A 27,940-nucleotide genomic window follows, 5' to 3' on the forward strand; every position below is an offset into this window, starting at 1 on the left:
GAGGCATTCTGTAATCTGTGGACTATCAGAGTGTTGATGAAACCAAAATTGCATCGGGATTGAATACAACAGTCACCATGCGCACTTTCCTCCATGGGGGTAATGTCTCAAACAGTCTACGCTTTGATCGTTCCCTGGAAGACCAGTAGTAGTTTCCGATGCACATCTGGAGCCATTCTGTAATCTGTGGACTATCAGAGTGTTGATGAAACACAGTAATTGCATCGGGATTGAGTACAACAATCACCATGCGCACTTTCCTCCATGGGAGTAATGTCTCAAACAGTCTACGCTTTCATCGTTCCCAGGAAGACCAGTAGTAGTTTCCGATGCACATCTGGATGCATTCTGTAATCTGTGGACTATCAGTATGTTGATGAAAAACAGAAATTGCATCGGGATTGAATACAACAGCCACCATGCGCACTTTCCTCCATGGGAGTAATGTCTCAAACAGTCTACGATTTGATCGTTCCCTGGAAGACGAGTAGTAGTTTCCGATGCACATCTGGAGGCATTCTGTAATCTGTGGACTATCTGAATGTTGCTGAAACACAGAATTGGCATCGGGATTGAATACAACAGTCACCATGCGCACTTTCCCCCATGGGAGTAATTTCCCAAACAGTCTAGGCTTTGATCGTTCCCAGGAACACCAGTAGTAGCTTCCGATGCACATCTTTAGGCATTCTGTAATCTGTAGACTATCAGAGTGTAGATGAAACCAAAATTGCTTCGGGATTGAATACAAAAGTCACCATGCGCACTTTCCTCCATGGGAGTAATTTCCCAAACAGTCTACGCTTTGATCGTTCCCAGGAAGACCAGTAGTAGTTTCCGATGCACATCTGGAAGCATTCTGTAATCTGTGGACTATCAGAGTGTTGACGAAACACAGAAATTGCATCGGGATTGAATACAACATTCACCATGCGCACTTTCCTCCATGGGAGTAATGTCTCAAACAGTCTACGCTTTGATCGTTCCCTGGAAGACCAGTAGTAGTTTCCGATGCACATCTGCAGGCATTCTGTAACCTGTGGATTATCAGAGTATTGATAAAACACAGAAATTGCATCGGGATCGAATACAACAGTCACCATGCGCTCTTTCCTCCATGGGAGTAATGTCTCAAACAGTCTACGCTTTGATCGTTCCCTAGGAGACCAGTAGTAGTTTCCGATGCACATCTGGAGGCATTCTGTAATCTGTGGACTATCAGAGTGTTGATGAAACACAGAAATTGCATCGGGATTGAATACAACAGTCACCATGCGCACTTTCCTCCATGGGGGTAATGTCTCAAACAGTCTACGCTTTGATCGTTCCCTGGAAGACCAGTAGTAGTTTCCGATGCACATCTGGAGCCATTCTGTAATCTGTGGACTATCAGAGTGTTGATGAAACACAGTAATTGCATCGGGATTGAATACAACAGTCACCATGCGCACTTTCCTCCTTGGGAGTAATGTCTCAAACAGTCTACCCTTTGATCGTTCCCTGGAAGACCAGTAGTAGTTTCCGATGCACATCTGCAGGCATTCTGTAATCTGTGGACTATCAGAGTATTGATAAAACACAGAAATTGCATCGGGATCGAATACAACAGTCACCATGCGCTCTTTCCTCCATGGGAGTACAGTCTCAAACAGTCTACGCTTTGATTGTTCCCTAGGAGACCAGTAGTAGTTTCCGATGTACATCTGGAGGCATTCTGTAATCTGTGGACTATCAGAGTGTTGATGAAACCAAAATTGCATCGGGATTGAATACAACAGTCACCATGCGCACTTTCCTCCATGGGGGTAATGTCTCAAACAGTCTACGCTTTGATCGTTCCCTGGAAGACCAGTAGTAGTTTCCGATGCACATCTGGAGCCATTCTGTAATCTGTGGACTATCAGAGTGTTGATGAAACACAGTAATTGCATCGGGATTGAGTACAACAATCACCATGCGCACTTTCCTCCATGGGAGTAATGTCTCAAACAGTCTACGCTTTCATCGTTCCCAGGAAGACCAGTAGTAGTTTCCGATGCACATCTGGATGCATTCTGTAATCTGTGGACTATCAGTATGTTGATGAAAAACAGAAATTGCATCGGGATTGAATACAACAGCCACCATGCGCACTTTCCTCCATGGGAGTAATGTCTCAAACAGTCTACGCTTTGATCGTTCCCTGGAAGACCAGTAGTAGTTTCCGATGCACATCTGGAGGCATTCTGTAATCTGTGGACTATCTGAGTGTTGCTGAAACACAGAATTGGCATCGGGATTGAATACAACAGTCACCATGCGCTCTTTCCTCCATGGGAGTAATGTCTTAAAGAGTCTACGCTTTGATCGTTCCCTAGAAGACCAGTAGTAGTTTCCGATGCACATCTGGAGGCATTCTGTAATCTGTGGACTATCAGAGTGTTGATGAAACACAGAAATTGCATCGGGATTGAATACAGCAGTCACCATGCGCACTTTCCTCCATGAAAGTAATGTCTCAAACAGTCTACGCTTTGATCGTTCCCTGGAAGACCAGTAGTAGCTCCGATGCACATCTGGAGCCATTCGTTAATCTGTGGACTATCAGAGTGTTGATGAAACACAGTAATTGCATCGGGATTGAATACAACAGTCACCATGCGCTCTTTCCTCCATGGGAGTAATGTCTCAAACAGTCTACGCTTTGATCGTTCCCTAGGAGACCAGTAGTAGTTTCCGATGCACATCTGGAGGCATTCTGTAATCTGTGGACTATCAGAGTGTTGATGAAACACAGAAATTGCATCGGGATTGAATACAACAGTCACCATGCGCACTTTCCTCCATGGGGGTAATGTCTCAAACAGTCTACGCTTCGATCGTTCCCTGGAAGACCAGTAGTAGTTTCCGCTGCACATCTGGAGCCATTCTGTAATCTGTGGAATATCAGAGTGTTGATGAAACACAGTAATTGCATCGGGATTGAGTACAACAATCACCATGCGCACTTTCCTCCATGGGAGTAATGTCTCAAACAGTCTACGCTTTCATCGTTCCCAGGAAGACCAGTAGTAGTTTCCGATGCACATCTGGATGCATTCTGTAATCTGTGGACTATCAGTATGTTGATGAAAAACAGAAATTGCATCGGGATTGAATACAACAGCCACCATGCGCACTTTCCTCCATGGGAGTAATGTCTCAAACAGTCTACGCTTTGATCGTTCCCTGGAAGACCAGTAGTAGTTTCCGATGCACATTTGGAGGCATTCTGTAATCTGTGGACTATCTGAGTGTTGCTGAAACACAGAATTGGCATCGGGATTGAATACAACAGTCACCATGCGCTCTTTCCTCCATGGGAGTAATGTCTTAAAGAGTCTACGCTTTGATCGTTCCCTAGAAGACCAGTAGTAGTTTCCGATGCACATCTGGAGGCATTCTGTAATCTGTGGACTATCAGAGTGTTGATGAAACACAGAAATTGCATCGGGATTGAATACAGCAGTCACCATGCGCACTTTCCTCCATGAAAGTAATGTCTCAAACAGTCTACGCTTTGATCGTTCCCTGGAAGACCAGTAGTAGCTCCGATGCACATCTGGAGCCATTCGTTAATCTGTGGACTATCAGAGTGTTGATGAAACACAGTAATTGCATCGGGATTGAATACAACAGTCACCATGCGCTCTTTCCTCCATGGGAGTAATGTCTCAAACAGTCTACGCTTTGATCGTTCCCTAGGAGACCAGTAGTAGTTTCCGATGCACATCTGGAGCCATTCTGTAATCTGTGGACTATCAGAGTGTTGATGAAACACAGAAATTGCATCGGGATTGAATACAACAGTCACCATGCGCACTTTCCTCCATGGGGGTAATGTCTCAAACAGTCTACGCTTCGATCGTTCCCTGGAAGACCAGTAGTAGTTTCCGCTGCACATCTGGAGCCATTCTGTAATCTGTGGACTATCAGAGTGTTGATGAAACACACTAATTGCATCGGGATTGAATACAACAGTCACCATGCGCAATTTCCTCCTTGGGAGTAATGTCTCAAACAGTCTACGCTTTCATCGTCCCCTGGAAGACCAGTAGTAGTTTCCGATGCACATCTGGAGGCATTCTGTAATCTGTGGACTATCTGAGTGTTGCTGAAACACAGAATTGGCATCGCGATTGAATAAAACAGTCACCATGCGCCCTTTCCTCCATGGGAGTAATGTCTTAAAGACTCTACGCTTTGATCGTTCCCTAGAAGACCAGTAGTAGTTTCCGATGCACATCTGGAGGCATTCTGTAATCTGTGGACTATCAGAGTGTTGATGAAACACAGAAATTGCATCGGGATTGAATACAGCAGTCACCATGCGCACTTTCCTCCATGGGAGTAATGTCTCAAACAGTCTACGATTTGATCGTTCCCTGGAAGGCCAGTAGTAGTTTCCGATGCACATCTGGAGGCATTCTGTAATCTGTGGACTATCTGAGTGATGATGAAACACAGTAATTGCATCGGGATTGAATACAACAGTCACCATGCGCTCTTTCCTCCATGGGAGTAATGTCTCAAACAGTCTACGCTTTGATCGTTCCCTAGAAGACAAGTAGTAGTGTCCGATGCACATCTGTAGGCATTCTGTAATCAGTTGACTATCAGAGTGTAGATGAAACCAAAATTGCATCGGGATTGAATACAACAGTCACCATGCGCACTTTCCCCCATGGGAGTAATTTCCCAAACAGTCTAGGCTTTGATCGTTCCCAGGAAGACCAGTAGTAGTTTCCGATGCACATCTGGAGGCATTCTGTAATCAGTGGACTATCAGAGTGTTGATGAAACACAGTAATTGCATCGGGATTGAGTACAACAATCACCATGCGCACTTTCCTCCATGGGAGTAATGTCTCAAACAGTCTACGCTTTCATCGTTCCCAGGAAGACCAGTAGTAGTTTCCGATGCACATCTGGATGCATTCTGTAATCTGTGGACTATCAGTATGTTGATGAAAAACAGAAATTGCATCGGGATTGAATACAACAGCCACCATGCGCACTTTCCTCCATGGGAGTAATGTCTCAAACAGTCTACGCTTTGATCGTTCCCTGGAAGACCAGTAGTAGTTTCCGATGCACATTTGGAGGCATTCTGTAATCTGTGGACTATCTGAGTGTTGCTGAAACACAGAATTGGCATCGGGATTGAATACAACAGTCACCATGCGCTCTTTCCTCCATGGGAGTAATGTCTTAAAGAGTCTACGCTTTGATCGTTCCCTAGAAGACCAGTAGTAGTTTCCGATGCACATCTGGAGGCATTCTGTAATCTGTGGACTATCAGAGTGTTGATGAAACACAGAAATTGCATCGGGATTGAATACAGCAGTCACCATGCGCACTTTCCTCCATGAAAGTAATGTCTCAAACAGTCTACGCTTTGATCGTTCCCTGGAAGACCAGTAGTAGCTCCGATGCACATCTGGAGCCATTCGTTAATCTGTGGACTATCAGAGTGTTGATGAAACACAGTAATTGCATCGGGATTGAATACAACAGTCACCATGCGCTCTTTCCTCCATGGGAGTAATGTCTCAAACAGTCTACGCTTTGATCGTTCCCTAGGAGACCAGTAGTAGTTTCCGATGCACATCTGGAGCCATTCTGTAATCTGTGGACTATCAGAGTGTTGATGAAACACAGAAATTGCATCGGGATTGAATACAACAGTCACCATGCGCACTTTCCTCCATGGGGGTAATGTCTCAAACAGTCTACGCTTCGATCGTTCCCTGGAAGACCAGTAGTAGTTTCCGCTGCACATCTGGAGCCATTCTGTAATCTGTGGACTATCAGAGTGTTGATGAAACACACTAATTGCATCGGGATTGAATACAACAGTCACCATGCGCAATTTCCTCCTTGGGAGTAATGTCTCAAACAGTCTACGCTTTCATCGTCCCCTGGAAGACCAGTAGTAGTTTCCGATGCACATCTGGAGGCATTCTGTAATCTGTGGACTATCTGAGTGTTGCTGAAACACAGAATTGGCATCGCGATTGAATAAAACAGTCACCATGCGCCCTTTCCTCCGTGGGAGTAATGTCTTAAAGACTCTACGCTTTGATCGTTCCCTAGAAGACCAGTAGTAGTTTCCGATGCACATCTGGAGGCATTCTGTAATCTGTGGACTATCAGAGTGTTGATGAAACACAGAAATTGCATCGGGATTGAATACAGCAGTCACCATGCGCACTTTCCTCCATGGGAGTAATGTCTCAAACAGTCTACGATTTGATCGTTCCCTGGAAGGCCAGTAGTAGTTTCCGATGCACATCTGGAGGCATTCTGTAATCTGTGGACTATCTGAGTGATGATGAAACACAGTAATTGCATCGGGATTGAATACAACAGTCACCATGCGCTCTTTCCTCCATGGGAGTAATGTCTCAAACAGTCTACGCTTTGATCGTTCCCTAGAAGACAAGTAGTAGTGTCCGATGCACATCTGTAGGCATTCTGTAATCAGTTGACTATCAGAGTGTAGATGAAACCAAAATTGCATCGGGATTGAATACAACAGTCACCATGCGCACTTTCCCCCATGGGAGTAATTTCCCAAACAGTCTAGGCTTTGATCGTTCCCAGGAAGACCAGTAGTAGTTTCCGATGCACATCTGGAGGCATTCTGTAATCAGTGGACTATCAGAGTGTTGATGAAACACAGTAATTGCATCGGGATTGAGTACAACAATCACCATGCGCACTTTCCTCCATGGGAGTAATGTCTCAAACAGTCTACGCTTTCATCGTTCCCAGGAAGACCAGTAGTAGTTTCCGATGCACATCTGGATGCATTCTGTAATCTGTGGACTATCAGTATGTTGATGAAAAACAGAAATTGCATCGGGATTGAATACAACAGCCACCATGCGCACTTTCCTCCATGGGAGTAATGTCTCAAACAGTCTACGCTTTGATCGTTCCCTGGAAGACGAGTAGTAGTTTCCGATGCACATCTGGAGGCATTCTGTAATCTGTGGACTATCTGAGTGTTGCTGAAACACAGAATTGGCATCGGGATTGAATACAACAGTCACCATGCGCACTTTCCCCCATGGGAGTAATTTCCCAAACAGTCTAGGCTTTGATCGTTCCCAGGAACACCAGTAGTAGCTTCCGATGCACATCTTTAGGCATTCTGTAATCTGTAGACTATCAGAGTGTAGATGAAACCAAAATTGCTTCGGGATTGAATACAATAGTCACCATGCGCACTTTCCTCCATGGGAGTAATTTCCCAAACAGTCTACGCTTTGATCGTTCCCAGGAAGACCAGTAGTAGTTTCCGATGCACATCTGGAAGCATTCTGTAATCTGTGGACTATCAGAGTGTTGACGAAACACAGAAATTGCATCGGGATTGAATACAACATTCACCATGCGCACTTTCCTCCATGGGAGTAATGTCTCAAACAGTCTACGCTTTGATCGTTCCCTGGAAGACCAGTAGTAGTTTCCGATGCACATCTGCAGGCATTCTGTAACCTGTGGATTATCAGAGTATTGATAAAACACAGAAATTGCATCGGGATCGAATACAACAGTCACCATGCGCTCTTTCCTCCATGGGAGTAATGTCTCAAACAGTCTACGCTTTGATCGTTTCCTAGGAGACCAGTAGTAGTTTCCGATGCACATCTGGAGGCATTCTGTAATCTGTGGACTATTAGAGTGTTGATGAGACCAAAATTGAATCGGGATTGAATACAACAGTCACCATGCGCACTTTCCTCCATGGGGGTAATGTCTCAAACAGTCTACGCTTTGATCGTTCCCTGGAAGACCAGTAGTAGTTTCCGATGCACATCTGGAGCCATTCTGTAATCTGTGGACTATCAGAGTGTTGATGAAACACAGTAATTGCATCGGGATTGAGTACAACAATCACCATGCGCACTTTCCTCCATGGGAGTAATGTCTCAAACAGTCTACGCTTTCATCGTTCCCAGGAAGACCAGTAGTAGTTTCCGATGCACATCTGGATGCATTCTGTAATCTGTGGACTATCAGTATGTTGATGAAAAACAGAAATTGCATCGGGATTGAATACAACAGCCACCATGCGCACTTTCCTCCATGGGAGTAATGTCTCAAACAGTCTACGCTTTGATCGTTCCCTGGAAGACCAGTAGTAGTTTCCGATGCACATCTGGAGGCATTCTGTAATCTGTGGACTATCTGAGTGTTGCTGAAACACAGAATTGGCATCGGGATTGAATACAACAGTCACCATGCGCTCTTTCCTCCATGGGAGTAATGTCTTAAAGAGTCTACGCTTTGATCGTTCCCTAGAAGACCAGTAGTAGTTTCCGATGCACATCTGGAGGCATTCTGTAATCTGTGGACTATCAGAGTGTTGATGAAACACAGAAATTGCATCGGGATTGAATACAGCAGTCACCATGCGCACTTTCCTCCATGAAAGTAATGTCTCAAACAGTCTACGCTTTGATCGTTCCCTGGAAGACCAGTAGTAGCTCCGATGCACATCTGGAGCCATTCGTTAATCTGTGGACTATCAGAGTGTTGATGAAACACAGTAATTGCATCGGGATTGAATACAACAGTCACCATGCGCTCTTTCCTCCATGGGAGTAATGTCTCAAACAGTCTACGCTTTGATCGTTCCCTAGGAGACCAGTAGTAGTTTCCGATGCACATCTGGAGGCATTCTGTAATCTGTGGACTATCAGAGTGTTGATGAAACACAGAAATTGCATCGGGATTGAATACAACAGTCACCATGCGCACTTTCCTCCATGGGGGTAATGTCTCAAACAGTCTACGCTTTGATCGTTCCCTGGAAGACCAGTAGTAGTTTCCGATGCACATCTGGAGCCATTCTGTAATCTGTGGACTATCAGAGTGTTGATGAAACACAGTAATTGCATCGGGATTGAATACAACAGTCACGATGCGCAATTTCCTCCTTGGGAGTAATGTCTCAAACAGTCTACGCTTTCATCGTTCCCTGGAAGACCAGTAGTAGTTTCCGATGCACATCTGGAGGCATTCTGTAATCTGTGGACTATCTGAGTGTTGCTGAAACACAGAATTGGCATCGGGATTAAATAAAACAGTCACCATGCGCTCTTTCCTCCATGGGAGTAATGTCTTAAAGAGTCTACGCTTTGATCGTTCCCTAGAAGACCAGTAGTGGTTTCCGATGCACATCTGGAGGCATTCTGTAATCTGTGGACTATCAGAGTGTTGATGAAACACAGTAATTGCATCGGGATTGAATACAACAGTCACCATGCGCACTTTCCTCCTTGGGAGTAATGTCTCAAACAGTCTACGCTTTGATCGTTCCCTGGAAGACCAGTAGTAGTTTAGGATGCACATCTGCAGGCATTCTGTAATCTGTGGACTATCAGAGTATTGATAAAACACAGAAATTGTATCGGGATCGAATACAACAGTCACCATGCGCTCTTTGCTCCATGGGAGTACAGTCTCAAACAGTCTACGCTTTGATCGTTCCCTAGGAGACCAGTAGTAGTTTCCGATGCACATCTGGAGGCATTCTGTAATCTGTGGACTATCAGAGTGTTGATGAAACCAAAATTGAATCGGGATTGAATACAACAGTCACAATGCGCACTTTCCTCCATGGGGGTAATGTCTCAAACAGTCTACGCTTTGATCGTTCCCTGGAAGACCAGTAGTAGTTTCCGATGCACATCTGGAGCCATTCTGTAATCTGTGGACTATCACAGTGTTGATGAAACACAGTAATTGCATCGGGATTGAGTACAACAATCACCATGCGCACTTTCCTCCATGGGAGTAATGTCTCAAACAGTCTACGCTTTCATCGTTCCCAGGAAGACCAGTAGTAGTTTCCGATGCACATCTAGAGCCATTCTGTAATCTGTGGACTATCAGAGTGTTGATGAAACACAGTAATTGCATCGGGATTGAATACAACAGTCACCATGCGCAATTTCCTCCTTGGGAGTAATGTCTCAAACAGTCTACGCTTTCATCGTCCCCTGGAAGACCAGTAGTAGTTTCCGATGCACATCTGGAGGCATTCTGTAATCTGTGGACTATCTGAGTGTTGCTGAAACACAGAATTGGCATCGGGATTGAATAAAACAGTCACCATGCGCTCTTTCCTCCATGGGAGTAATGTCTTAAAGACTCTACGCTTTGATCGTTCCCTAGAAGACCAGTAGTAGTTTCCGATGCACATCTGGAGGCATTCTGTAATCTGTGGACTATCAGAGTGTTGATGAAACACAGAAATTGCATCGGGATTGAATACAGCAGTCACCATGCGCACTTTCCTCCATGGGAGTAATGTCTCAAACAGTCTACGATTTGATCGTTCCCTGGAAGGCCAGTAGTAGTTTCCGATGCACATCTGGAGGCATTCTGTAATCTGTGGACTATCTGAGTGATGATGAAACACAGTAATTGCATCGGGATTGAATACAACAGTCACCATGCGCTCTTTCCTCCATGGGAGTAATGTCTCAAACAGTCTACGCTTTGATCGTTCCCTAGAAGACAAGTAGTAGTTTCCGATGCACATCTGTAGGCATTCTGTAATCAGTTGACTATCAGAGTGTAGATGAAACCAAAATTGCATCGGGATTGAATACAACAGTCACCATGCGCACTTTCCCCCATGGGAGTAATTTCCCAAACAGTCTAGGCTTTGATCGTTCCCAGGAAGACCAGTAGTAGTTTCCGATGCACATCTGGAGGCATTCTGTAATCAGTGGACTATCAGAGTGTTGATGAAACACAGTAATTGCATCGGGATTGAGTACAACAATCAGCATGCGCACTTTCCTCCATGGGAGTAATGTCTCAAACAGTCTACGCTTTCATCGTTCCCAGGAAGACCAGTAGTAGTTTCCGATGCACATCTGGATGCATTCTGTAATCTGTGGACTATCAGTATGTTGATGAAAAACAGAAATTGCATCGGGATTGAATACAACAGCCACCATGCGCACTTTCCTCCATGGGAGTAATGTCTCAAACAGTCTACGCTTTGATCGTTCCCTGGAAGACGAGTAGTAGTTTCCGATGCACATCTGGAGGCATTCTGTAATCTGTGGACTATCTGAGTGTTGCTGAAACACAGAATTGGCATCGGGATTGAATACAACAGTCACCATGCGCACTTTCCCCCATGGGAGTAATTTCCCAAACAGTCTAGGCTTTGATCGTTCCCAGGAACACCAGTAGTAGCTTCCGATGCACATCTTTAGGCATTCTGTAATCTGTAGACTATCAGAGTGTAGATGAAACCAAAATTGCTTCGGGATTGAATACAACAGTCACCATGCGCACTTTCCTCCATGGGAGTAATTTCCCAAACAGTCTACGCTTTGATCGTTCCCAGGAAGACCAGTAGTAGTTTCCGATGCACATCTGGAAGCATTCTGTAATCTGTGGACTATCAGAGTGATGACGAAACACAGAAATTGCATCGGGATTGAATACAACATTCACCATGCGCACTTTCCTCCATGGGAGTAATGTCTCAAACAGTCTACGCTTTGATCGTTCCCTGGAAGACCAGTAGTAGTTTCCGATGCACATCTGCAGGCATTCTGTAACCTGTGGATTATCAGAGTATTGATAAAACACAGAAATTGCATCGGGATCGAATACAACAGTCACCATGCGCTCTTTCCTCCATGGGAGTAATGTCTCAAACAGTCTACGCTTTGATCGTTCCCTAGGAGACCAGTAGTAGTTTCCGATGCACATCTGGAGGCATTCTGTAATCTGTGGACTATTAGAGTGTTGATGAGACCAAAATTGAATCGGGATTGAATACAACAGTCACCATGCGCACTTTCCTCCAATGGGGTAATGTCTCAAACAGTCTACGCTTTGATCGTTCCCTGGAAGACCAGTAGTAGTTTCCGATGCACATCTGGAGCCATTCTGTAATCTGTGGACTATCAGAGTGTTGATGAAACACAGTAATTGCATCGGGATTGAGTACAACAATCACCATGCGCACTTTCCTCCATGGGAGTAATGTCTCAAACAGTCTACGCTTTCATCGTTCCCAGGAAGACCAGTAGTAGGTTCCGATGCACATCTGGATGCATTCTGTAATCTGTGGACTATCAGAATGTTGATGAAACACAGAAATTGCATCGGGATTGAATACAACAGTCACCATGCGCACTTTCCTCCATGGGAGTAATGTCTCAAACAGTCTACGCTTTGATCGTTCCCTGGAAGACCAGTAGTAGTTTCCGATGCACATCTGGAGGCATTCTGTAATCTGTGGAGTATCTGAGTGTTGATGAAACACAGAAATTGCATCGGGATTGAATACAACAGTCACCATGCGCTCTTTCCTCCATGGGAGTAATGTCTCAAAGAGTCTACGCTTTTGATCGTTCCCTAGAAGACCAGTAGTAGTTTCCGATGCACGTCTGGAGGAGTTCTGTAATCTGTGGACTATCAGAGTGTTGATGAAACACAGAAATTGCATCGGGATTGAATACAGCAGTCAACATGCGCACTTTCCTCCATTGGAGTAATGTCTCAAACAGTCTACGATTTGATCGTTCCCTGGAAGACCAGTAGTAGTTTCCGATGCACATCTGGAGGCATTCTGTAATCTGTAAACTATCTGAGTGTTGATGAAACACAGATATTGCATCGGGATTGAATACAACAGTCACCATGCGCTCTTTCCTCCATGGGAGTAATGTCTCAAACAGTCTACGCTTTGATCGTTCCCTAGAAGACAAGTAGTAGTTTCCGATGTACATCTGGAGGCATTCTGTAATCTGTGGACTATCAGAGTTTAGATGAAACCAAAATTACATCGGAATTGAATACAACAGTCACCATGCGCACTTTCCTCCATGGGAGTAATTTCCCAAACAGTCTACGCTTTGATCGTTCAAAGGAAGACCAGTAGTAGTCTCCGATGCACATCTGCAGGCATTCTGTAATCTGTGGATTAATAGAGTGTTGATGAAACACAGAAATTGCATCGGGATTGAATACAACATTCACCATGCGCACTTTCCTCCATGGGAGTAATGTCTCAAACAGTCTACGCTTTGATCGTTCCCTGGAAGACCAGTAGTAGTCTCCGATGCACATCTAGAGGCATTCTGTAATCTGTGGACTATCAGAGTGTTGACGAAACACAGAAATTGCATCGGGATTGAATACAACAGTCACCATGCGCACTTACCTCCATCGGAGTAATGTCTCAAACAGTCTACGTTTTGATCGTTCCCTGGAAGACCATTAGTAGTTTACGATGCACATCTGGAGCCATTCGTTAATCTGCGGACTATCAGAGTGTTGTTGAAACACAGTAATTGCATCGGGATTGAATACAACAGTCACCATGCGCACTTTCCTCCAAGGGAGTAATGTCTCAAACAGTCTACGATTTCATCGTTCCCTGGAAGACCAGTAGTAGTTACCGATGCACATCTGGAGGCATTCTGTAATCTGAGGACTATCAGAATGTTGATGAAACACAGAAATTGCATCCGGATTGAATACATTAGTCACCATGCGCACTTTCCTCCATGGGAGTAATGTCTCAAACAGTCTACGCTTTGATCGTTCCCTGGAAGACCAGTAGTAGTTTCCGATGCACATCTGGAGGCATTCTGTAATCTGTGGACTATCTGAGTGTTGATGAAACACAGAAATTGCATCGGGATTGAATACAACTGTTACCATACGCACTTTCCTCCATGGGAGTAATGTCTCAAACAGTCTACGCTTTGATCGTTCCCTGGAAGACCAGTAGTAGTTTCCGAAGCACATCTGGAAGCATTCTGTAATCTGTGGACTATCAGAGTGTTGATGAAACACAGTTATCGCATCGGGATTGAATACAACAGACACCATGCGCACTTTCCTCCATGTGGGTAATGTCTCAAAGAGACTACGCTTTGATCGTTCCCTGGAAGACCAGTAGTAGGTTCCGATGCACATCTGGAGGCATTCTGTAATCTGTGGACCTGCAAAGTGTTGATGAAACACAGAAATTGCATCGGGATTGAATACAACAGTCACCATGCGCACTTTCCTCCATGGGTGTAATGTCTCAAACAGTTTACGCTTTGATCGTTCCCTGGAAGAGCAGTAGTAGTTACCAATGCACATCTGGACGCATTCGGTAATCTGTGGACTATCAGAGTGTTGATGAATCACAGAAATTGCATCGGGATTGAATACAACAGTCACCAGGCGCTCTTTCCTCCATGTTAGTAATGTCTCAAACAGTCTACGCTTTGATCGTTCCCTGGAAGACCAGTAGTAGTTTCCGATGCTCATCTGGAGTCATTCTCTAATCTGTGGACTGTCAGAGAGTTGATGAAACACATAAATTGTATCGGGATTGAATACAACAGTCACTATGAGCACTTACCTCTATGGGTGTAATGTCTCAAACAGTTTACGCTTTGATCGTTCCCTGGAAGACCAGTAGTAGTTACCGATGCACATCTGGACGCATATGGCAATCTGTGGACTATCAGAGTGTTGATGAAACACCGAAATTGCATCGGGATTGAATACAACTGTCACCATGCTCACTTTCCTCCGTGGGAGTAATATCTCAAACAGTCTACGCTTTGATCGTTTCCTGGAAGACCAGTAGTAGTTTCCGATGCACATCTGGAATCATTCTGTAATCTGTGGACTATCAGAGTGTTGATGAAACACAGAAATTGCATCGGGATTGAATATAACAGTCACCATGCGCACTTACCTCCATGAGAGTAATGTCTCAAACAGTTTAAGCTTTGATCGTTCCCTGGAAGAGCAGTAGTAGTTTCCGATGCACATCTGGAGGCATTCTGTAATCTGTGGACTATCAGAGTGTTGATGAAACACAGAAATTGCATCGGGATTGAATACAACAGTCACCATGCGCACTTTCCTACATGGGAGTAATGTCTCAAACAGTCTACGCTTTGATAGTTCCCTGGAAGACCAGTAGTAGCTCCGATGCACATCTGGAGCCATTCGTTAATCTGCCGACCATCAGAGTGTTGATGAAACACAGTAATTGCATCGGGATTGAATACAACAGTCACCAGGCGCTCTTTCCTCCATGGGAGTAATGTCTCAAGCAGTCTACGCTTTGATCGTTCCATGGAAGACCATTAGTAGTTTCCGATGCACATCTGGAGGCATTCTGTAATCTGTGGACTATCTGAGTGTTGATGAAACAGAGAAATTGCATGGGGATTGAATTCAACAGTCACCATACGTACTTTCCTCCATGGGAGTAATTTCCCAAACAGTCTACGCTTTGATCGATTATTGGAAGACCAGTAGTAGTTTCCGATGCAGATCTGGAGGCATTCTGTAATCTGTGGACCTGCAAAGTGTTGATGAAACACAGAAATTGCATCGGGATTGAATACAACAGTCACCATGCGCACTTTCCTCCATGGGTGTAATGTCTCAAACACTTTACGCTTTGATCGTTCCCTGGAAGACCAGTAGTAGTTACCAATGCACATCTGGACGCATTCGGTAATCTGTGGACTATCAGAGTGTTGATGAATCACAGAAATTGCATCGGGATTGAATACAACAGTCACCAGGCGCTCTTTCCTCCATGGGAGTAATGTCTCAAGCAGTCTACGCTTTGATCGTTCCATGGAAGACCAGTAGTAGTTTCCGATGCACATCTGGAGTCATTCTCTAATCTGTGGACTGTCAGAGAGTTGATGAAACACAGAAATTGCATCGGGAATGAATAGAACAGTCACTATGCGCACTTACCTCTATGGGTGTAATGTCTCAAACAGTTTACGCTTTGATCGTTCCCTGGAAGACCAGTAGTAGTTACCGATGCAAATCTGGACGCATATGGTAATCTGTGGACTATCAGAGAATTGATGAAACACGGAAATTGCATCGGGATTGAATACAACAGTCACCATGCTCACTTTCCTCCGTGGGAGTAATGTCTCAAAGAGTCTACGCTTTAATCGTTTCCTGGCAGACCAGTAGTAGTTTCCGATGCACATCTGGAGGCATTCTGTAATCTGTGGACTATCAGAGTGTTGATGAAACACAGAAATTGCATTGGGATTGTATATAACAGTCACCATGCGCACTTACCTCCATGAGAGTAATGTCTCAAACAGTTTACGCTTTGATCGTTCCCTGGAAGACCAGTAGTAGTTTCCGATGCACATCTGGAGGAATTCTGTAATCTGTGGACTATCAGAGTGTTGATGAAACACAGAAATTACATCGGGATTGGATACAACAGTCACCATGCGCTGTACCTCCATGGGAGTAATGTCTCAAACAGTCTACGCTTTGATCGTTCCCTGGAAGACCAGTAGTAGTTTCCGATGCACATCTGCAGGCATTCTGTAATCTGTGGATTATCAGAGTATTGATAAAACACAGAAATTGCATCGGGATTGAATACAACAGACACCATGCGCTCTTTCCTCCATGGGAGTAATGTCCCAAACAGTCTACGCTTTGATCGATTCAAGGAAGACCAGTAGTAGTTTCCGATGTACATCAGGAGGCATTCTGTAATCTCTGAACTATCAGAGTGTTGATGAAAAACAGAAATTGCATCGGGATTGAATACAACAGTCACCATGCGCACTTTCCTACATGGGAGTAAAGTCTCAAACAGTCTACGCTTTGATAGTTCCCTGGAAGACCAGTAGTAGCTCCGATGCACATCTGGAGCCATTCGATAATCTGCCGACTATCAGAGTGTTGATGAAACACAGTAATTGCATCGGGATTGAATACAACAGTCACCATGCGCACTTTCTTCCATGGGAGTAATGTCTCAACCAGTCTACGCTTTCATCGTTCGCTGGAAGAGCATTAGTAGCTTCCGATGCACATCTGGAGGCATTCTGTAATCTGTGGACTATCAGAATGTTGACGAAACACAGAAATTGCATCGTTATTGGATACAACAGTCACCATGCTCACTTTCCTCCATGGGAGTAACGTCTCAAACAGTCTACGCTTTGATCGTTCCCTGGAAGACCAGTAGTAGTTTCCGATGCACATCTGGAGGCATTCTGTAATCTGTGGACTATCTGAGTGTTGATGAAACACAGAAATTGCATCGGGATTGAATACAACGGTCACCATACGTACTTTCCTCCATGGGAGTAATTTCCCAAACAGTCTACGCTTTGATCGATTCCTGGAAGACCAGTAGTAGTTTCCGATGCACATCTGGAGGCATTCTGTAATCTGTGAACTATCAGAGTGTTGATGAAACACAGAAATTGCATCGGGATTGAATACAACAGTCACCATGCGCACTTTCCTACATGGGAGTAATGTCTCAAACAGTCTACGCTTTGACAGTTCCCTGGATGACCAGTACTAGCTCCGATGCACATCTGGAGCCATTCATTAATCTGCTGACTATCAGAGTGTTGATGAAACACAGTAATTGCATCGGGATAGAATACAACAGTCACCATGCGCACTTTCTTCCATGAGAGTAATGTCTCAAACAGTCTACGCTTTCATCGTTCGCTGGAAGACCAGTAGTAGTTTCCGATGCACATCTGGAGGCATTCTGTAACCTGTGGACTATCTGAGTGTTGATGAAACACAGAAATTGCATCGGGATTGAATACAACAGTCACCATACTAACTTTCCTCCATGGGAGTAATTTTCCAAACAGTCTACGCTTTGATCGTTTCCTGGAAGACCAGTAGTAGTTTCCGATGCACATCTAGAGGCATTCTGTAATCTGTGGACTATCAGAGTGTTGATGAAACACAGTAATTGCATCGGGATAGAATACAACAGTCACCATGCGCACTTTCTTCCATGAGAGTAATGTCTCAAACAGTCTACGCTTTGATCGTTCCCTGGAAGACCAGTAGTAGCTCCGATGCACATCTGGAGCCATTCGTTAAACTGCAGACTATCAGAGTGTTGATGAAACACAGTAATTGCATCGGGATTGAATACAACAATCACCATGCGCACTTTCTTCCATGGGAGTAATGTCTCAAACAGTCTACGCTTTGATCGTTCCCTGGAAGACCAGTAGTAGTTTCAGATGCACATCTGGAAGCTTTCTGCAATCTGTGGACTATCAGAGTGTTGATGAAACACAGTTATCGCATCGGGATTGAATACAACAGTCACATGCGCATTTTCCTCAATGCGAGTAATATCTCAAACAGCCTACGCATTGATCGTTCCCTGGAAGACCAGTAGTAGTTTCCGATGCACATCTGGAGCCATTCTGCAATCTGTGGACTATCAGAGTGTTGATGAAACACAGAAATTGCATCGACATTGAATACAACAGTCACCATGCGGACTTTCCTCCATGGGGGTAATGTCTCAAACAGTCTACGCTTTGATCGTTTCGTGGAAGACCAGTAGTAGTTTCCGATGCACATCTGGAGGCATTCTGTAATCTGTGCACTATCAGAGTGTTGATGAAACACAGAAATTGCATCGGGATTGAATACAACAGTCACCATGCGCACTTTCCTACATGGGAGTAATGTCTCAAACAGTCTACGCTTTGATAAGTCCCTGGAAGACCAGTAGTAGCTCCGATGCACATCTGGAGCCATTCGTTAATCTGCGGACTATCAGAGTGTTGATGAAACACAGAAATTGCATCGGGATTGACTACAACAATCACCATGCTCACTTTCCTCCATGGGAGTAATGTCTCAAACAGTCTACGCTTTGATCGTTCCCTGGAAGACCAGTAGTAGTTTCCGATGCACATCTGGAGGCATTCTGTAATCTGTGGACTATCTTAGTGTTGATGAAACACAGAAATTGCATCGGGATTGAATACAAAAGTCACCATACGTACTTTTTTCCATGGGAGTAATTTCTCAAACAGTCTACGCTTTGATCGTTTCCTGGAAGACCAGTAGTAGTTTCCGATGCACATCTAGAGGCATTCTGTTATCTGTGGACTATCAGAGTGTTGATGAAACACAGAAATTGCATCGGGATGCATACAACAGTCACCATGCGCACTTTCCTACATGGGAGTAATGTCTCAAACAGTCTACGCTTTGATAGTTCCCTGCAAGACCAGTGGTAGCTCCGATGCACATCTGGAGCCATTCGTTAATCTGCGGACTATCAGAGTGTTGATGAAACACAGAAATTACATCGGGATTGAAACCAAAAGTCACCATACGTACTCCATGGGAGTAATTTCCCAAACAGTCTACGCTTTGATCGTTTCCTGGAAGACCAGTAGTAGTTTCCGATGCACATCTGGAGGCATTCTGTAATCTGTGGACTATCTGAGTGTTGATGAATCACAGAAATAGCATCGGGATTGAATACAACTGTCACCATGCGCACTTTCCTACATAAGAGTAATGTCTCAAACAGTCTACGCTTTGATCATTCCCCGGAAGACCAGTAGTAGTTTCCGATGCACATCTGGTGGCATTCTGTAATCTGTGGACTATCTGAGTGTTGATGAAACACAGAAATTGCATCGGGATTGAAACCAAAGTCACCATACGTACTTTCCTCCATGGGAGTTATTTCCCAAACAGTCTACGCTTTGATCGTTTCCTGGAAGACCAGTAGTAGTTTCCGATGCACATCTGGAGGCATTCTGTAATCTGTGAACTATCAGAGTATTGATGAAACACAGAAATTGCATCGGGATTGAATACAACAGTCACCATGCGCACTTTCCTACATGAAAGTAAAGTCTCAAACAGTCTACGCTTTGATAGTTCCCTGGAAGACCAGTAGTAGCTCCGATGCACATCTGGAGCCATTCGTTAATCTGCCGACTATCAGAGTGTTGATGAAACACAGTAATTGCATCGGGATTGAATACAACAGTCACCATGCGCACTTTCTTCCATGGGAGTAATGTCTCAAACAGTCTACGCTTTCATCGTTCGCTGGAAGAGCATTAGTAGTTTCCGATGCACATCTGGAGGCATTCTGTAATCTGTGGACTATCAGAATGTTGACGAAACACAGAAATTGCATCGTTATTGAATACAACAGTCACCATCCTCACTTTCCTCCATGGGAGTAATGTCTCAAACAGTCTACGCTTTGATCGTTTCCTGGAAGACCAGTAGTAGTTTCCGATGCACGTCTGGAGGCATTCTGTAATCTGTGGACTATCTGAGTGTTGATGAAACACAGAAATTGAATCGGGATTGAATACAACAGTCACCATACGTACTTTCCTCCATGGGAGTAATTTCCCAAACAGTCTACGCTTTGATCGATTCCTGGAAGACCTGTAGTAGTTTCCGATGCACATCTGGAGGCATTCTGTAATGTGTGAACTATCAGAGTGTTGATGAAACACAGAAATTGCATCGGGATTGAATACAACAGTCACCATGCGCACTTTCCTACATGGGAGTAATGTCTCAGACAGTCTACGATTTGATAGTTCCCTGGAAGACCAGTACTAGCTCCGATGCACATCTGGAGCCATTCGTTAATCTGCCGACTATCAGAGTGTTGATGAAACACAGTAATTGCATCGGGATAGAATACAACAGTCACCATGCGCACTTTCTTCCGTGGGAGTAATGTCTCAAACAGTCTACGCTTTCATCGTTCGCTGGAAGACCAGTAGTAGTTTCCGATGCACATCTGGAGGCATTCTGTAATCTGTGGACTATCAGAGTGTTGATGAAACACAGAAATTGCATCGCGATTGAATACAACAGTCACCATGCGCACTTTCCTACATGGGAGTAATGTCTCAAACAGTCTACGCTTTGATAAGTCCCTGGAAGACCAGTAGTAGCTCCGATGCACATCTGGAGCCATTCGTTAATCTGCGGACTATCAGAGTGTTGATGAAACACAGAAATTGCATCGGGATTGAATACAACAATCACCATGCTCACTTTCCTCCATGGGAGTAATGTCTCAAACAGTCTACGCTTTGATCGTTCCCTGGAAGACCAGTAGTAGTTTCCGATGCACATCTGGAGGCATTCTGTAATCTGTGGACTATCTTAGTGTTGATGAAACACAGAAATTGCATCGGGATTGAATACAAAAGTCACCATACGTACTTTTTTCCATGGCAGTAATTTCTCAAACAGTCTACGCTTTGATCGTTTCCTGGAAGACCAGTAGTAGTTTCCGATGCACATCTAGAGGCATTCTGTTATCTGTGGACTATCAGAGTGTTGATGAAACACAGAAATTGCATCGGGATGCATACAACAGTCACCATGCGCACTTTCCTACATGGGAGTAATGTCTCAAACAGTCTACGCTTTGATAGTTCCCTGCAAGACCAGTGGTAGCTCCGATGCACATCTGGAGCCATTCGTTAATCTGCGGACTATCAGAGTGTTGATGAAACACAGAAATTGCATCGGGATTGAAACCAAAAGTCACCATACGTACTCAATGGGAGTAATTTCCCAAACAGTCTACGCTTTGATCGTTTCCTGGAAGACCAGTAGTAGTTTCCGATGCACATCTGGAGGCATTCTGTAATCTGTGGACTATCTGAGTGTTGATGAATCACAGAAATAGCATCGGGATTGAATACAACTGTCACCATGCGCACTTTCCTACATAAGAGTAATGTCTCAAACAGTCTACGCTTTGATCGTTCCCCGGAAGACCAGTAGTAGTTTCCGATGCACATCTGGTGGCATTCTGTAATCTGTGGACTATCTGAGTGTTGATGAAACACAGAAATTGCATCGGGATTGAAACCAAAGTCACCATACGTACTTTCCTCCATGGGAGTAATTTCCCAAACAGTCTACGCTTTGATCGTTTCCTGGAAGACCAGTAGTAGTTTCCGATGCACATCTGGAGGCATTCTGTAATCTGTGAACTATCAGTGTATTGATGATACACAGAAATTGCATCGGGATTGAATACAACAGTCACCATGCGCACTTTCCTACATGAAAGTAAAGTCTCAAACAGTCTACACTTTGATAGTTCCCTGGAAGACCAGTAGTAGCTCCGATGCACATCTGGAGCCATTCGTTAATCTGCCGACTATCAGAGTGTTGATGAAACACAGTAATTGCATCGGGATTGAATACAACAGTCACCATGCGCACTTTCTTCCATGGGAGTAATGTCTCAAACAGTCTACGCTTTCATCGTTCGCTGGAAGAGCATTAGTAGTTTCCGATGCACATCTGGAGGCATTCTGTAATCTGTGGACTATCAGAATGTTGACGAAACACAGAAATTGCATCGTTATTGAATACAACAGTCACCATCCTCACTTTCCTCCATGGGAGTAATGTCTCAAACAGTCTACGCTTTGATCGTTCCCTGGAAGACCAGTAGTAGTTTCCGATGCACGTCTGGAGGCATTCTGTAATCTGTGGACTATCTGAGTGTTGATGAAACACAGAAATTGCATCGGGATTGAATACAACAGTCACCATACGTACTTTCCTCCATGGGAGTAATTTCCCAAACAGTCTACGCTTTGATCGATTCCTGGAAGACCTGTAGTAGTTTCCGATGCACATCTGGAGGCATTCTGTAATGTGTGAACTATCAGAGTGTTGATGAAACACAGAAATTGCATCGGGATTGAATACAACAGTCACCATGCGCACTTTCCTACATGGGAGTAATGTCTCAGAGAGTCTACGATTTGATAGTTCCCTGGAAGACCAGTACTAGCTCCGATGCACATCTGGAGCCATTCGTTAATCTGCCGACTATCAGAGTGTTGATGAAACACAGTAATTGCATCGGGATAGAATACAACAGTCACCATGCGCACTTTCTTCCATGGGAGTAATGTCTCAAACAGTCTACGTTTTCATCGTTCGCTGGAAGACCAGTAGTAGTTTCCGATGCACATCTGGAGGCATTCTGTAATCTGTGGACTATCAGAGTGTTGATGAAACACAGAAATTGCATCGCGATTGAATACAACAGTCACCATGCGCACTTTCCTCCATGGGAGTAATTTCCCAAACAGTGTACGCTTTGATCGTTCCCAGGAAGACCAGTAGTAGTTTCCGATGCACATCTGGAGGCATTCTGTAATCTGTGGACTATCAGAGTGTTGATGAAACACAGAAATTGCATCGGAATTGAATACAAAAGTCACCATGCGCACTTTCCTCCATGGGAGTAATGTCTCAAACAGTCTACGCTTTGATCGTTCCCTGGAAGACCAGTAGTAGTTTCCGATGCATATCTGGAGCCATTCTGTAATCAGTGGACTATCAGAGTGCTGATGAAACACAGTAAGTGCATCGGGATTGAGTACAACAATTACCATGCGCACTTTCCTACATGGGAGTAATGTCTCAAACAGTCTACGCTTTCATCGTTAGCAGGAAGACCAGTAGTAGTATCCGATGCACATCTGGATGCATTCTGTAATCTGTGGACTATCATAATGTTGATGAAACACAGAAATTGCATCGGGATTGAATACAACAGTCACCATGCGCACTTTCCTCCATGGGAGTAATGTCTCAAACAGTTTACGCTTTGATCGTTCACTGGAAGACCAGTATTAGTTTCCGATGCACGTCTGGAGGCATTCTGTAATCTGTGGACTATCTGAGTGTTGATGAAACACAGAAATTGCATCGGGATTGAATACAACAGTCACCATGCGCTCTTTCCTCCATGGGAGTAATGTCTCAAAGAGTCTACGCTTTGATCGTTCCCTAGAAGACCAGTAGTAGTTTCCGATGCACATCTGGAGGCATTCTGTAATCTGTGGGCTATCAGACTGTAGATGAAACCAAAATTACATCGGGATTGAATACAACAGTCACCAAGCGCACTTTCCTCCATGGGAGTAATTTCCCAAACAGTCTACGCTTTGATCTTTCCCAGGAAGACCAGTAGTAGTTTCCGATGCACATCTGGAGGCATTCTGCAATCTGTTTACTATCAGAGTGTTGATGAAACACAGAAATTGCATCGGGATTGAATACAACTTTCACCATGCGCACTTTCCTCCATGGGAGTAATGTCTCAAACAGTCAACGCTTTGATCGTTCCCTGGAAGACCAGTAGTAGTTTCCGATGCACATCCGGAGGCATTCTGTAATCTGTGGACTATCAGAGTGTTGATGAAACATAGAATTTGCATCGGGATTGAATACAACAGTCACCATGCGCCTTTTCCTCCATCGGAGTAATGTCTCAAACAGTCTACGCTTATATCGTTCCCTGGAAGACCATTAGTAGTTTCCGATGCACATCTGGAGGCATTCTGTAATCTGTGGACTATCTGAGTGTTGATGAAACACAGATGTTGCATCGGGATTGAATACAACAGTCGCCATGCGCTCTTTCCTCCATGGGAGTAATGTCTCAAACAGTCTACGCTTTGATCGTTCCCTAGAAGACAAGTAGTAGTTTCCGATGCACATCTGGAGGCATTCTGTAATCTGTGGACTATCAGAGTGTAGATGAAACCAAAATTACATCGGGATTGAATACAACAGTCACCATGCGCACTTTCCTCCATGGGAGTAATTTCCCAAACAGTCTACGCTTTGATCGTTCCCAGGAAGACCAGTAGTAGTTTCCGATGCACATCTGGAGGCATTCTGCAATCTGTGGACTATCAGAGTGTTGATGAAACACAGAAATTGCATCGGGATTGAATACAACATTCACCATGCGCACTTTCCTCCATGGGAGTCATGTCTCAAACAGTCTACGCTTTCATCGTTCCCTGGAAGACCAGTAGTAGTTTCCGATGCACATCTAGAGGCATTCTGTAATCTGTGGACTATTAGAATGTTGATGAAACACAGAAATTGCATCGGGATTGAATACAACAGTCACCATGCTCACTTTCCTCCATGGGAGTAATGTCTCAAACATTCTACGCTTTGATCGTGCCCTGGAAGACCAGTAGTAGTTTCCGATGCACATCTGGAGGCATTCTGTAATCTGTGGACTATCTGAGTGTTGATGAAACACAGAAATTGCATCGGGATTGAATACAACAGTCATAATACGTACTTGACTCCATGGGAGTAGTGTCTCAAACAGTCTACGCTTTGATCGTTCCCTGGAAGACCACTAGTAGTTTACGGTGCACATCTGGAGGCATTCTGTAATCTGTGGACCTTAAATGTGTTGATAAAAGACAGAAATTGCATCTGGATTGAATACAACAGTCAGCATGCGCACTTTCCTCCTTGGGTGTAATGTCTCAAACAGTTTACGCTTTGATCGTTCCCTGCAAGACCAGTAGTAGTTACCGATGCACATATGGAGGCATTCTGTAATCTGTGGACTATCAGAGTGTTGATGAAACACAGAAATTGCTTGGGGATTGAATACAACAGTCACCATGCGCATATTCCTCTATGGGAGTAATGTCTCAAACAGTCTACGCTTTGATCGTTTCCTGGAAGACCAGTAGTAGTTTCCGATGCACATCTGGAGGTATTGTGTAATCTGTGGACTATCAGAGTGTAGATGAAATAAAAATTTGCATCGGGATTGAATACAACAGTCACCATGCGGCCTTTCCTCCATGGGAGTAATGTCTCAAACAGTCTACGCTTTGATCGTTCCCTGGAAGACCAGTAGTAGTTTCCGATGCACATCTCGAAGCATTCTGTAATCTGTGGACTATCAGAGTGTTGATGAAACACAGTTATCGCATCGGGATTGAATACAACAGTCTCCATGCGCACTTTCCTCCATGCGAGTAATATCTCAAACAGCCTACGCTTTGATCGTTCCCTGGAAGACCACTAGGAGTTTCCGATGCACATCTGGAGCCATTCTGTAATCTGTGGACTATCAGAGTGTTGATGAAACACAGAAATTGCATCGGGATTGAATACAACAGTCACCATGCCCTCTTTCCTCCATGTGGGTTATGTCTCAAAGAGACTACGCTTTGATCGTTCCCTGGAAGACCAGTAGTAGGTTCCGATGCACATCTGGAGGCATTCCGTAATCTGTGGACTATCTGAGTGTTGATAAAACACAGAAATTGCATCGGGATTGAACACAACAGTCACCAGGCGCACTTTCCTCCATGTGAGTAATGTCTAAAACAGTCTACGCTTTCATCGTTCCGTGGAAGACCACGAGTAGTTTCCGATGCACATCTGGAGGCATTCTGTAATCTGTGGACTATCTGAGTGTTGATGAAACGCAGAAATTGCATCGGGATTGAGTACAACAGTCATCATACGTACTTTCCTCCATGGGAGTAGTGTCTCAAACAGTCTACGCTTTGATCGTTTCCTGGAAGACCAGTAGTAGTTTCCGATGCACATCTGGAGGCATTCTGTAATCTGTGGACCTTCAATGTGTTGATGAAAGACAGAAATTGCATCGTTATTGAATACAACAGTCAGCATGCGCACTTTCCTCCTTGGGTGTAATGTCTCAAACAGTTTACGCTTTGATCGTTCCCTGCAAGACCAGTAGTAGTTTCCGATGAACATCTGGAGGTATTCTGTAATCTGTGGACTATCAGAGTGTTGATGAAACCAAAATTGCATCGGGATTGAATACAACAGTCACCATGCGGCCTTTCCTCCATGGGAGTAATGTCTCAAACAGTCTACGCTTTGATCGTTCCCTGGAAGACCAGTAGTAGTTTCCGATGCACATCTGGAAGCATTCTGTAATCTGTGGACTATCAGAGTGTTGATGAAACACAGTTATCGCATCGGGATTGAATACAACAGTCACCATGTGCACTTTCCTCCATGCGAGTAATATCTCAAACAGCCTACGCTTTGATCGTTCCCTGGAAGACCACTAGTAGTTTCCGATGCACATCTGGAGCCATTCTGTAATCTGTGGACTATCAGAGTGTTGATGAAACATAGAAATTGCATCAGGATTGAATAGAACAGGCACCATGAGCTCTTTCCTCCATGGGAGTAATGTCTCAAACAGTCTACGCTTTGATCGTTCCCTAGGAGAAAAGTAGTAGTTTCCGATGCACATCTGGAGGCATTCTGTAATCTGTGGACTATCAGAGTGATGATGAAAACAAAATTGCATCGCGATTGAATACAACAGTCAACATGCGCACTTTCCTCCATGGGAGTAATTTTCCAAACAGTCTACGCTTTGATCGTCCCAGGAAGACCAGTAGTAGTTTCCGATGCACATCTGGAGGCATTCTGTAATCTGTGGACTATCAGAGTGTTGATGAAACACAGAAATTGCATCGGGATTGAATACAACAGTCACCATGCGCACTTTCCTCCATGGGGGTAATGTCTTAAACAGTCTACGCTTTGATCGTTCACTGGAAGACCACTAGTAGCTTCCGATCTACATCTGGAGCCATTCGATACTCTGTGGACTATCAGAGTGTTGATGAAACACAGTAATTGCATCGGGATTGAATAAAACAGTCACCATGCGCACTTTCCTCCATGGGAGTAATGTCTCAATCAGTCTACGCTTTCATCGTTCCCTGGAAGACCATTAGTAGTTTCCGATGCACATCTGGAGGCATTCTGTAAACTGTGGACTATCAGAATGTTGATGAAACACAGAAATTGCATCAGGACTGAATACAACAGTCACCATGCGCACTTTCCTCCATGGGAGTAATGTCTCAAACAGTCTACGCTTTGATCGTTCCTTGGAAGACCAGTAGTAGTTTCCGATGCATATCTGGAGGCATTCTGTAATCTGTGGACTATCTGAGTGTTGATGAAACACAGAAATTGCATCGGGATTGAATACAACAGTCACCATACGCTCTTTCCTCCATGGGAGTAATGTCTCAAAGAGTCTACGCTTTGATCGTTCCCTAGAAGACCTGTAGTAGTTTCCGATGCACATCTGGAGGCATTCTGTAATCTGTGGACTATCAGAGTGTTGATGAAACACAGAAATTGCATCGGGATTGAATAAAACAGTCACCATGCGCACTTTCCTCCATGGGAGTAATGTCTCAAACAGTCCACGCTTTGATCG

The sequence above is a fragment of the Schistocerca gregaria genome, chromosome 4 (assembly GCF_023897955.1).
Source record: "Schistocerca gregaria isolate iqSchGreg1 chromosome 4, iqSchGreg1.2, whole genome shotgun sequence".
Classification (NCBI taxonomy): Eukaryota; Metazoa; Arthropoda; class Insecta; order Orthoptera; family Acrididae; genus Schistocerca; species Schistocerca gregaria.